The 6428-nt window shown below is 37.1% G+C and overlaps 1 pseudogene; it reads right to left on the bottom strand.

Annotated features, from left to right (window-relative positions):
• Positions 1 to 2446: 2446 nt before the first annotated feature.
• Positions 2447 to 6116, bottom strand: LOC148006528 (serine/arginine-rich splicing factor 3 pseudogene; annotated as a pseudogene).
• Positions 6117 to 6428: the final 312 nt, after the last annotated feature.

Raw genomic sequence — 6428 nt, forward strand, 5'->3', positions numbered from 1 at the left:
AAAGAAATACCTGATTTTACAGTCTTATTTTTCTCTCAAATTACATGGAACCAGTTATTCTCACCACCTGTCATGCTCAGTAGCTTTATTTGCAAAATATTTTAGAGCAGTAGTTTTGACATCAGGTCTTTGTGGTTTAAACTGACTGTGAAATCACTATGTGACAGAAAACTGGCTTCGAACATGAGGTTCTTTTCACATATCAGCATCTCAAGAACTGTAGTGGAATTGGATACAATTACTTTTACCTATTAGAGGCTAAATGTAAACCCTCTCTTGCTGAAGGCATTGAAACTTAGGATATGCATTGAGCTGGGTCTACAACTCATTTCTGCAGTCTACCTTTCATAGTAGCAGAAAATACAATGGAAGATGCAGAGGAGAAACATATAATAGCCTTACCTAGTTTCAACACCTATGTATCAAAATAATTACCCACCAGGCAAGAGACACATAAAAGTGGCATTGACCATGTGGATGATCATCAAAAGCTGTCTAGTTAGACCTAAAGCTTGTCAACAGAATTAAAATCATGTCTGGGATTAGAAATTGAGCCCACTACCTGGGGCTAGTGAGGTCATGAACCTTTGAAAGGAATCTACTACTGCCTGATTTCTAAATAAGCATAATTCTTCACTTTATTCTAAATATATTCTTCATATAACAGGTAAGTGTTTTATTGGTTATTCAATATAGTATGTAGTCATTTCTGAAATCATGTATATACAAAACCAAAAATTGATTCCGAAGGTTATATATATATGATGCACATATATGTACAAGTATATAAATATATGTAGTAATAATAGAAGAGTTTGAAGAGAACATACCTAGGAGAAGAGCTTTGAAAGTCTGAAGGGAGGTACTAGAGGGAAGAAGATATTCATTTCTTTTTAGTTTAAGATACACTTTCAAAAAAGGGGGGGCAAATTGCATAAGGGAGTCAGCAAAATGTAAAAGTGTCTGCTGGAAAAGACTGAGCTCATGTGTTTGATTCCCAAAGCACATGTAAAATTTAAGAACTGACCACAAAAGTGTCTTCTGACTTTCATGTTCCTAGACTTTCTGTTGCTATGATAAAATATCATGAACAAAGCAACTTGGGGAAGAAAGGGTTTGATTCACTTATACTTCCACATAGCACACCATAGGTGAGGGAAGTCAGGAAAGAGCTCAAGGGAGCCAGGAACCAAGAAGCAGGGATTGAAACAGAAACCTTGGAGGAATACTGCTTACTGACTTGTTCTCAATGAAGTATTCAACGCGCTTGCTTTTTCTTCCTCCCTCCCTCCCTCCCTCCCTCTCTCTCAAACTTTAATCCCAAGGATTCTCACAAACATATTACAATTGACAGCATTTAAAAAGAAAAACTTTGCATAGTAACTGAAAAGGTCAGCTCTACAATGTATCCTTAAATTAATAGGTCACTAGTATCTTAGTTTTATATTTCCAAATGAAGACTTTCTAACAGTTCTGCATCTGTATATGGCAACCAGGGAGGAACCGTTTTGAAAACCTTCAGAGTGTGGTTCCTACCCTTTTTTTTGTGCATGATTTTTTTTATTTTTGGAAATCAGGTGTTGACCTCTTTATGAGGCAATTTACAGCAAACCCATAGTCAACATAAACCAAAATGGAGAGAAACTAAGCATTTCCACTAAAATAAGGAGTCAGTGTAATCCCCATCACCATTCTAACACAATATCTCTCAACATCAATGGCCTCAACTCCCCAATAAAAAGACACAGATTAACAAACTGGATACGGAACGAGGACCCTGCATTCTGCTGCCTACAGGAAACACACCTCAGAGACAAAGACAGACACAACCTCAGAGTGAAAGGCTGGAAAACAACTTTCCAAGCAAATGGTCGGAAGAAGCAAGCTGGAGTAGCCATTCTAATATCAAATAAAATCAATTTTCAACTAAAATTCATCAAAAAAGATAAGGAAGGACACTTCATATTCATCAAAGGAAAAATCCAACAAGATGAACTCTCAGTCCTAAATATCTATGCCCCAAATACCCTTTTTTTGTTGGCTTGTGATCACGGCAGCTTTTAAAGACTGCTTACCATTTCACCCACAGTGCCACACCTTGCTACTAGAGGAACCATTGTTTATTCAATTTCATTATCATTAGTTCATCACACTTAAAACTGGACAGTCTATGAAAACCTAAAATTCAACGAAAATTCAATCTCGCTTAAGAGAACATTGTAAACTAACAATTCTTGATATCACATGCCTCATATGATCCATTTGAAACCATAGAGAATTACGTTGTTTTGTGTGTCACTGTTCCAAAAGACAAAAGAAATTTAAACAGCTAAAACATCTTGAAAGTGCACCAAGCTTATGAAGCCTCAAATAAAACTTTAATTTCCTGTAATACTCCTGTCAAATCAAATTATTTTCTGTACACCACTTTTGCAAAAATGGTCTTCTACTTCCTTTCATTCGACCTAGATCAGCTGAGACCTAGAGAAGGATCAAGACGGCTTGTGATTTCTCTAAGGAGACAGAGATCTTTCTTTTCTCCTATCTCTAGAAAGTGACCTGCTCCGGCTTCTGGAAAAGCTTCTCTTTCTCAGGGATCTGCTTCAAGGTGGAGGACTCCTGCGGTGATCATCTTGAGGACGACCCCAAGAGGGAGGCGGACCATGATACGGACTTCTCTTTTCACCATTCGACAACTCCACTTACACGGCAGCCACATGGTGTTCTTCCATCTAGCTTGCAGACAGAATCAGCAGCATCTCAGGGATCCTCAAATTCGTCGAAAGCAAAGCCTGAGGGTTTTGAGCAGCCCTCACACTTCACAGTGATCCATAATAGCCAAAAGCCTGTTCTAATTCAGTCTTGTTCCTACTATTTCCAAGATTGCCTACATAAATCTTACAGTCCAAGGGACGGGAATCATAATGTATTTTGAGAACTTGAGTTCAAAAGGCCCAAGCTCAAATCTGACAGGCTCACTGCTTCCCTCTGGCTATGCTCCCACAGATGTTTTCTGTCCCGCAGTAGCATCCACGAAATGGCCTCAGCCTGCTTACTTGTATCTTTCAGAACAAAGTGCTCAAAGGCTGCACTAAACCCAACCCATATCAATAATATAATTAATAAAATTTTCCACAGGCTTGCCTGGAGTCCAATCTAATGGGAGCATTTTCCTAATAAAATTGTCTCTTTTCAAAGGACCCAATTCTATGCCAAATTGGCATAAAAACTAACCAACACCACATGTATGGACACATGCACCTATGTAGCATACACATGTAAACACAATAACAATAAATTAAATAAAGATTTTTTAAAGAGTTAATAAGAAAACATCAACAAAGGTCTTAGCATGGTGCCTGGCATGTTGAAACCATATGACAGTGCCATCTATTAGTAGGGACGGTTTTATGTGATACCAAAAGAGTCGTTACTAACAAGAAAGTGGTCATCTCTTTGTAGGATTGGGGTTTAGGGATTAAATCAAGCAGGGAATGAATTACATTACCTGGGGGAAATCATACAACTATAAAAGATGGGCAGATTACAGAGAGCTCTGTAAAACCATTGATTTTGTTCCAATTTACTAGCTATGAGAGCCATAAATTCTCTGAGACTGTGAATTCTAGTCTGTAAAATGAAAGTTGCAATATATATATATATATATATATATATATATATATATATATAATAGGACTGTTACAAGGATTTAAAAGTTTATTTATGTGAAAATATTGCACAGTGCACAATAATAATTCAAGGAAAGGGGTATAAAAAACACAAAAATTAAAAAAATGGAAAAGAGAGAAACAGTAGTTTGAAGGCTGGAGAGTATTAAACCAGTCATAATATTATGTAACAAATTAGCCTCCAAGCCAGAGACTTACAACATTCATTATGTCCGTTTTGCAGGGTCAGAAGTTCAGCTATTACTTACTCTGTTTTATAATTTCTCTTAAGCCTCCGTACAAATATTGGCCCAGGCTATAGTCCTAGCACAGCACACGTTGGGAAAGATCAACATCCAAGTACACACAAGGTGGCTCTTCTCAACTCCCTGATGACGATCTTGTATAAGACATACTTAGTTTCTTACCATGGCTGCTCCATGGAATACTTGACAAGATGGCAACTCACTTTATCAGGAGAAAAAAGGAAAGAGAACATACTGACTCTTTTATATATATATATATATATATATATATATATATATATATACCTTTTAATATATAGTGAATTATATATATATATATATATATATATATTCATCATTATGCACAGGTGAAGTACCAGTACATAGTGGTATTCTAGAAGCCTCTTAATTACCCTTTTGAGCACTGACGATGTTATCTATAAGGATATGGGATCTGCAGCCATAATGCACACCTTAATAATGTCTTAACAAATTTAACATTCTGACGAACTTACTTGACCTATTTCCTTAATTGCTTCTCTTACAAATGTTAAATAAAGTAATTACATATCAGGAGTAAAGTAATTAACACTTCTTGATATATAAAGCACTTAGAATAGCCAAAAGAAAATCCTAAATGTTCGCTTTATTCAGTCATTGACAAGTGAGTCGTTGCCATTGTCATCGTTATTTAGTCAAATGATGGTCATTGTCACCTTCACACTTATTTGTAAATTTTTGAAAACAGACAAACTAAACCTAATCACAGTTACACAGAATAAAAGCAAAATGACCCAAGTGAGTCCATCTCTTCTTCCAATACTTAGGCATCCTGGGAAAACACATTGCCTGGCTCAGGTTGACAGTATAAAATAAGTTCTGTAAAGAGGGGAACTAAAGTATTCTGTTGAAACAAGTCACATGGGAGTAAGTCAAGGCAAGTTTCCCACGTCTTACACTGGGATACTCCATGACTTCATTGGCAAAGAGACTATTTACAGTAATTTCTCTGGAACAAACATGTGATTTCGGTCAAATGTTGCAAGTCAGAACACTGAATCTTATACCCCAACCCTTGACAATACCAAATCCTGAAGTTCTGAAGAAGAAATCCTAGTTTTTATAAACGATGGAAGCTGTGAATTCTGCAGTGAATTTTAAACATCTATTTACAGCAGAGAAATTGTATTACTTCTAGCTCCTCGTTTTTATTGCTAGTAAGCCTCCCAAAAATACTGCTTGTGAAATATTTCCCTTTTCTCTTGGGTGATAATGAATTTCCCAATGGAAATTGAACAGTTTTGTGATGTACATAATAACTCAAATGTTTGAGCATGTTGTAGTATAATATTTTAATTGTCTAATCAACATAATATTTATGTAAGAATTTTAAATCAGGGTGTAAAATTACTCAGTGCTTCTGAAGAATTACATAGGTGAAGGAGACTCTTGAAATGAAATACCCTGAAGGTCTCATTTTAAGTATGGATTAATGACACCAGAATAATACCAATAAATGTCTAATTTATATAAGTTCTGGAGGATCACATAGTAATAGCACATATAGTTTTAACAATATTGTCATTTTTGGGTCAAGTGCTCTGTCAAAGTCTTCCATTTGTATCATGTAATTCTTACATCGAATTCTATATTAAGTGCAAAATGAGTTTGTGTGTGTGTGTGTGTGTGTGTGTGTGTGCGCGCGCGCACGCACACGCGCGCACGCACATGGGCGCCTACACTTTCTAGAAAAGGAACCAGAGAATGCAATGCCTGAAATAAGAAAAAAGCAAAAGCAGATCATGGCAGCTCACACCTGTAATCCCAGCACTTGGAAGGGTGATGTAGGAGGACTACAACTTCAAGGTCAACTCTCAGTACAGTGATAATTTGTTCAAAGAAGGAAGAAAGGAATGAATAAACGAACAAAGAGAGGAGAAGTAAAGGAGAGAAGGAAGAAAGGAAACAGAATAAAAGCAGTGAGGTTTACTGGCAGGAATAGAAGTTTGCTACGGGCTCACAACACCCAGCTCTCCCATCCTGCCTTGTTCCTTCATTTTCAGTGATTTCCCAGGTGACCTAGGAAGTGGAGACCTTGGTAAATGTTAAAACATCTGAGTGCTGTTAAAAATACAGTCTTTGCATGAGCATTTAGTGTTAACAATAATCTCAACAAAGTCTTTTACCTTTGAAATATGACCATGTTTAGGCAGCCGGCATATATGTGATTTCCTCTTCAATACAAATCCCAAATTTACAAATGCAGATGTGAAGGACTTCCCACTGCAGAACTCGAATATAACTCTCTACAAGAGCCCAGGATAACAGCAGAGCCCCACCTTACCATCTGGAAGATGTTTGCAGACCACAATACTGTTTTCCTGCTATCTGGGATCAGAGTGGGTGCTTGGAATTTGGGGAGTGACAGGCTACTAACACTTCTAACAGAGAACTGAGTGAGTCTCCGGCCTGCATGAAAGGGGGAAGAAGATGAAGACGTCTTGACCACTCTTAA

Source organism: Rattus norvegicus, chromosome 3, assembly GCF_021556685.1.
Source record: "Rattus norvegicus strain SHRSP/BbbUtx chromosome 3, alternate assembly SHRSP_T2T, whole genome shotgun sequence".
Classification (NCBI taxonomy): domain Eukaryota; kingdom Metazoa; phylum Chordata; class Mammalia; order Rodentia; family Muridae; genus Rattus; species Rattus norvegicus.